The following is an 8200-nucleotide window of genomic DNA, read 5'->3' as shown; positions in this document are numbered from 1 at the left end:
AACGTACGGGGAGATGTCCCTGGTTGGATTTGAGCCCCATCGCTGCTTGAAGACCGAGCCCCCCGCCGCCCAGCCCGGAGACCGAGCCCCCCGCCACGCTACCCGGAGACCGAGCCCCCCGCCATGCTACCCCGAGACCGAGCCCCCCGCCGCCCTGGCCGGAGACGGAGCCCCCCGCCGCCCTGGCCGGAGACGGAGCCCCCCGCCGCCCTGGCCGGAGGCAGAGCCCCCCGCCGCCCTGGCCGGAGACAGAGCCCCCCGCCGCCCTGCCCGGAGACCGAGCCCCCCGCCGCGCTGCCTGGAGACCGAGCTCACCAATAAACCCTCTTCATATATATGTACCGGCCTTGTTATTCCCATATATAGGTACCGGCCTTGTTATTCCCATATATAGGTACCGGCCTTGTTATTCCCATATATATGTACCGGCCCCGTTATTCCCATATATATGTACCGGCCTTGTTATTCCCATATATATGTACCGGCCCTGTTATTCCCATATATATGTACCGGCCCTGTTATTCCCATATATATGTACCGGCCCTGTTAATCCCATATATATAGGTACCGGCCCTGTTATTCCCATATATATGTACCGGCCCTGTTATTCCCATATGTATGTACCGGCCCTGTTATTCCCATATATATGTACCGGCCCTGTTATTCCCATATATATGTACCGGCCTTGTTATTCCCATATATATAGGTACCGGCCCTGTTATTCCCATATATGGGTACCGGCCTTGTTATTCCCATATATATAGGTACCGGCCCTGTTATTCCCATATATGGGTACCGGCCTTGTTATTCCCATATATATGTACCAGCCCCGTTATTCCCATATATATGTACCGGCCTTGTTATTCCCATATATATGTACCGGCCCTGTTATTTCCATATATATGTACCGGCCCTGTTATTCCCATATATATGTACCGGCCCTGTTATTCCCATATATATGTACCGGCCCTGTTATTCCCATATATATGTACCGGCCTTGTTATTCCCATATATATAGGTACCGGCCCTGTTATTCCCATATATGGGTACCGGCCCTGTTATCCCCATTTGTAGGTGCCGGCCCTGTTATTCCCATATATATGTACCGGCCCTGTTATTATCATATATAGGTACCGGCCCTGTTATTCCCATATATATGTAACGGCCCTGTTATTCCCATATATAGGTACCGGCCCTGTTATTCCCATATATAGGTACCGGCCCTGTTATTCCCATATATAGGTACCGGCCCTGTTATTCCCATATATAGGTACCGGCCCTGTTATTCCCATATATATGTACCGGCCTTGTTGTTCCCATATATATAGGTACCGGTCCTGTTATTCCCATATATATGTACCAGCCCCGTTATTCCCATATATAGGTACCGGCCCTGTTATTTCCATATATATGTACCGGCCCTGTTATTCCCATATATATGTACCGGCCCTGTTATTCCCATATATATGTACCGGCCCTGTTATTCCCATATATATGTACCGGCCCTGTTATTCCCATATATATGTACCGGCCCTGTTATTCCCATATATATAGGTACCGGCCCTGTTATTCCCATATATGGGTACCGGCCCTGTTATCCCCATTTGTAGGTGCCGGCCCTGTTATTCCCATATATATGTACCGGCCCTGTTATTATCATATATAGGTACCGGCCCTGTTATTCCCATATATATGTAACGGCCCTGTTATTCCCATATATAGGTACCGGCCCTGTTATTCCCATATATAGGTACCGGCCCTGTTATTCCCATATATAGGTACCGGCCCTGTTATTCCCATATATATAGGTACCGGCCCTGTTATTCCCATATATATGTACCGGCCCTGTTATTCCCATATATATGTACCGGCCCTGTTATTCCCATATATATGTACCGGCCCTGTTATTCCCATATATATGTACCGGCCCTGTTATTCCCATATATATGTACCAGCCCCGTTATTCCCATATATAGGTACCGGCCCTGTTATTTCCATATATATGTACCGGCCCTGTTATTCCCATATATATGTACCGGCCCTGTTATTCCCATATATATGTACCGGCCCTGTTATTCCCATATATATGTACCGGCCCTGTTATTCCCATATATATGTACCGGCCCTGTTATTCCCATATATATAGGTACCGGCCCTGTTATTCCCATATATGGGTACCGGCCCTGTTATCCCCATTTGTAGGTGCCGGCCCTGTTATTCCCATATATATGTACCGGCCCTGTTATTATCATATATAGGTACCGGCCCTGTTATTCCCATATATATGTAACGGCCCTGTTATTCCCATATATAGGTACCGGCCCTGTTATTCCCATATATAGGTACCGGCCCTGTTATTCCCATATATAGGTACCGGCCCTGTTATTCCCATATATAGGTACCGGCCCTGTTATTCCCATATATATGTACCGGCCCTGTTATTCCCATATATATGTACCGGCCCCGTTATTCCCATATATATGTACCGGCCTTGTTATTCCCATATATATGTACCGGCCCTGTTATTCCCATATATATGTACCGGCCCTGTTATTCCCATATATATGTACCGGCCCTGTTATTCCCATATATATGTACCGGCCCTGTTATTCCCATATATATGTACCAGCCCCGTTATTCCCATATATATGTACCGGCCCTGTTATTCCCATATATATGTACCGGCCCCGTTATTCCCATATATAGGTACCGGCCCTGTTATTTCCATATATATGTACCGGCCCTGTTATTCCCATATATATGTACCGGCCCTGTTATTCCCATATATATGTACCGGCCCTGTTATTCCCATATATATGTACCGGCCCTGTTATTCCCATATATATGTACCGGCCCTGTTATTCCCATATATATAGGTACCGGCCCTGTTATTCCCATATATGGGTACCGGCCCTGTTATCCCCATTTGTAGGTGCCGGCCCTGTTATTCCCATATATATGTACCGGCCCTGTTATTATCATATATAGGTACCGGCCCTGTTATTCCCATATATATGTAACGGCCCTGTTATTCCATATATAGGTACCGGCCCTGTTATTCCCATATATAGGTACCGGCCCTGTTATTTCCATATATAGGTACCGGCCCTGTTATTCCCATATATATGTACCGGCCCTGTTATTCCCATATATATGTACCGGCCCTGTTATTCCCATATATATGTACCGGCCTTGTTATTCCCATATATAGGTACCGGCCCTGTTATCCCCATTTGTAGGTGCCGGCCCTGTTATTCCCATATATATGTACCGGCCCTGTTATTATCATATATAGGTACCGGCCCTGTTATTCCCATATATATGTAACGGCCCTGTTATTCCCATATATAGGTACCGGCCCTGTTATTCCCATATATAGGTACCGGCCCTGTTATTCCCATATATAGGTACCGGCCCTGTTATTCCCATATATATGTACCGGCCTTGTTATTCCCATATATATAGGTACCGGTCCTGTTATTCCCATATATAGGTACCGGCCCTGTTATTCCCATATATGGGTACCGGCCTTGTTATTCCCATATATATGTACCGGCCCCGTTATTCCCATATATATGTACCGGCCTTGTTATTCCCATATATATGTACCGGCCCTGTTATTCCCATATATATGTACCGGCCCTGTTATTCCCATATATATGTACCGGCCCTGTTATTCCCATATATGGGTACCGGCCTTGTTATTCCCATATATATGTACCAGCCCCGTTATTCCCATATATAGGTACCGGTCCTGTTATTCCCATATATAGGTACCGGCCCTGTTATTCCCATCCATATATGGGTACCGGCCTTGTTATTCCCATATATATGTACCGGCCCTGTTATTCCCATATATATGTACCGGCCCTGTTATTCCCATATATATGTACCGGCCTTGTTATTCCCATATATATAGGTACCGGCCCTGTTATTCCCATATATGGGTACCAGCCCTGTTATCCCCATTTGTAGGTGCCGGCCCTGTTATTCCCATATATATGTACCGGCCCTGTTATTATCATATATAGGTACCGGCCCTGTTATTCCCATATATATGTAACGGCCCTGTTATTCCCATATATAGGTACCGGCCCTGTTATTCCCATATATAGGTACCGGCCCTGTTATTCCCATATATAGGTACCGGCCCTGTTATTCCCATATATAGGTACCGGCCCTGTTATTCCCATATATATGTACCGGCCTTGTTATTCCCATATATATAGGTACCGGTCCTGTTATTCCCATATATAGGTACCGGCCCTGTTATTCCCATATATGGGTACCGGCCTTGTTATTCCCATATATATGTACCGGCCCCGTTATTCCCATATATATGTACCGGCCTTGTTATTCCCATATATATGTACCGGCCCTGTTATTCCCATATATATGTACCGGCCCTGTTATTCCCATATATATGTACCGGCCCTGTTATTCCCATATATATGTACCGTCCCTGTTATTCCCATATATATGTACCGGCTTTGTTATTCCCATATATATAGGTACCGGCCCTGTTATTCCCATATATGGGTACCGGCCCTGTTATCCCCATTTGTAGGTGCCGGCCCTGTTATTCCCATATATATGTACCGGCCCTGTTATTATCATATATAGGTACCGGCCCTGTTATTCCCATATATATGTAACGGCCCTGTTATTCCCATATATAGGTACCGGCCCTGTTATTCCCATATATAGGTACCGGCCCTGTTATTCCCATATATATGTACCGGCCTTGTTATTCCCATATATATAGGTACCGGTCCTGTTATTCCCATATATAGGTACCGGCCCTGTTATTCCCATATATGGGTACCGGCCTTGTTATTCCCATATATATGTACCGGCCCCGTTATTCCCATATATATGTACCGGCCTTGTTATTCCCATATATATGTACCGGCCCTGTTATTCCCATATATATGTACCGGCCCTGTTATTCCCATATATATGTACCGGCCCTGTTATTCCCATATATATGTACCGTCCCTGTTATTCCCATATATATGTACCGGCTTTGTTATTCCCATATATATGTACCGGCCCTGTTATTCCCATATATAGGTACCGGCCCTGTTATTCCCATATATATGTACCGGCTTTGTTATTCCCATATATATGTACCGGCCCTGTTATTCCCATATATAGGTACCGGCCCTGTTATTCCCATATATATGTACCGGCCTTGTTATTCCCATATATATAGGTACCGGTCCTGTTATTCCCATATATGGGTACCGGCCCTGTTATTCCCATATATGGGTACCGGCCCTGTTATTCCCATATATATGTACCGGCCCTGTTATTCCCATATATATGTACCGGCCCTGTTATTCCCATATATATGTACCGGCCTTGTTATTCCCATATATATAGGTACCGGCCCTGTTATTCCCATATATGGGTACCGGCCTTGTTATTCCCATATATATGTACCAGCCCCGTTATTCCCATATATATGTACCGGCCTTGTTATTCCCATATATATGTACCGGCCCTGTTATTTCCATATATATGTACCGGCCCTGTTATTCCCATATATATGTACCGGCCCTGTTATTCCCATATATATGTACCGGCCCTGTTATTCCCATATATATGTACCGGCCCTGTTATTCCCATATATATGTACCGGCCTTGTTATTCCCATATATATAGGTACCGGCCCTGTTATTCCCATATATGGGTACCGGCCCTGTTATCCCCATTTGTAGGTGCCGGCCCTGTTATTCCCATATATATGTACCGGCCCTGTTATTATCATATATAGGTACCGGCCCTGTTATTCCCATATATATGTAACGGCCCTGTTATTCCCATATATAGGTACCGGCCCTGTTATTCCCATATATAGGTACCGGCCCTGTTATTCCCATATATAGGTACCGGCCCTGTTATTCCCATATATAGGTACCGGCCCTGTTATTCCCATATATATGTACCGGCCTTGTTATTCCCATATATATAGGTACCGGTCCTGTTATTCCCATATATAGGTACCGGCCCTGTTATTCCCATATATGGGTACCGGCCTTGTTATTCCCATATATATGTACCGGCCCCGTTATTCCCATATATATGTACCGGCCCTGTTATTCCCATATATATGTACCGGCCCTGTTATTCCCATATATATGTACCGGCCCTGTTATTCCCATATATATGTACCGGCCCTGTTATTCCCATATATATGTACCGTCCCTGTTATTCCCATATATATGTACCGGCTTTGTTATTCACATATATATGTACCGGCCTTGTTATTCCCATATATATGTACCGTCCCTGTTATTCCCATATATATGTACCGGCCTTGTTATTCCCATATATATGTACCGGCCCTGTTATTACCATATATAGGTACCGGCCCTGTTATTCACATATATATGTACCGGCCTTGTTATTCCCATATATATGTACCGTCCCTGTTATTCCCATATATATGTACCGGCCTTGTTATTCACATATATATGTACCGGCCCTGTTATTACCATATATAGGTACCGGCCTTGTTATTCACATATATATGTACCGGCCTTGTTATTCCCATATATATGTACCGTCCCTGTTATTCCCATATATATGTACCGGCCCTGTTATTCCCATATATATGTACCGGCCCTGTTATTACCATATATAGGTACCGGCCCTGTTATTCCCATATATATGTAACGGCCCTGTTATTCCCATATATATGTACCTGTCCTGTTATTACCATATATATGTACCGGCCCTGTTATTCCCATATATATGTACCGGCCTTGTTATTCCCATATATAGTGTGATCGCAATTTGAGTCACGTTACGCCTTGATCTCCATGCAGGTTCAAATCAGGTGGGGGGGTGCGAGCTCGGAGAAGCAACAGATACACTGAGACGTTTCTCAAAGTATTAATCCTTCTGCCTTTATTTAACTGTAGTGGTCGCTTTTATAGCATCAGAACAAAGAACATTCCATAACATATGAGTCATCTGTATATTCAATCCTTACATCCTTCTTTCCCATAAAACCGATTGGTGGAACACAAGGTATTCCCTTAGGTTTCCTTTTATGCTTAGGGGGGTTGGTCAAGTGATTGACCACCATCTGTTCGCAATTTCAAGAGACGGCAGAAGCAGCTGCAAACTATTTCCTCTCTTAACCTTTCTAAAATACCCATTCTATTGTAACACATGTTCTCCTCTATAACATTTCACTCCTTGGGGCCCCAGATACATTATACATATATTTATACCATAACAATAGCTACCGGCCTTGTTATTCCCATATATATGTTATTACCGGCCTTGTTATTGGCTGTGCTGTATGTACCGGCCTTGTTATTGGCTGCGCTGTAGGTACCGGCCTTGTTATTGGCCGTGCTGTGTGTACCGGCCTTGTTATTGGCCGTACTGTGTGTACCGGCCTTGTTATTGGCCGTGCTGTGTGTACCGGCCTTGTTATTGGCCGTGCTGTGTGTACCGGCCTTGTTATTGGCCGCGCTTTGTGTACGGGCCTTGTTATTGGCTGTGCTGTGTGTACCGGCCGTGTTATTGGCTGTGCTGTGTGTACCGGCCTTGGTATTGTCCGTGCTGTGTGTACCGGCCTTGTTATTGTCCGTGCTGTGTGTACCGGCCTTGTTATTGGCCGTGCTGTGTGTACCGGCCTTGTTATTGGCCGCGCTGTGTGTACCGGCCTTGTTATTGGCTGCGCTGTGTGTACCGGCCTTGTTATTGGCTGCGCTGTATGTTCCGGCCTTGTTATTGGCTGGGCTGTGTGTACCGGCCTTGTTATTAGCTGCGCTGTGTGTAACGGCCTTGTTTTTGGCTGCGCTGTGTGTACCGGCCTTGTTATTGGCTGGGCTGTGTGTACCGGCCTTGTTATTAGCTGCGCTGTGTGTACCGGCCTTGTTTTTGGCTGCGCTGTGTGTACCGGCCTTGTTATTGGCTGCGCTGTGTGTACCGGCCTTGTTATTGGCCGGGCTCTGTGTACCGGCCTTGTTATTGGCCGGGCTGTGTGTACCGGCCTTGTTATTGGCCGTGCTGTGTGTACCGGCCTTGTTATTGGCCGTGCTGTGTGTACCGGCCTTGTTATTGGCCGTGCTGTGTGTACCGGTCTTGTTATTGGTTGTGCTGTCTGTACCGGCCTTGTTATTGGCCGTGCTGTGTGTACCGGCCTTGTTATTCCCATATATATGTACCGGCCTTGTTA

The sequence above is a fragment of the Rhinoderma darwinii genome, unplaced genomic scaffold, assembly GCF_050947455.1.
Source record: "Rhinoderma darwinii isolate aRhiDar2 unplaced genomic scaffold, aRhiDar2.hap1 Scaffold_3862, whole genome shotgun sequence".
Classification (NCBI taxonomy): domain Eukaryota; kingdom Metazoa; phylum Chordata; class Amphibia; order Anura; family Rhinodermatidae; genus Rhinoderma; species Rhinoderma darwinii.
The sequence above is the reverse complement of the archived record's forward strand: the minus strand, read 5'-3'. Positions refer to the sequence as shown.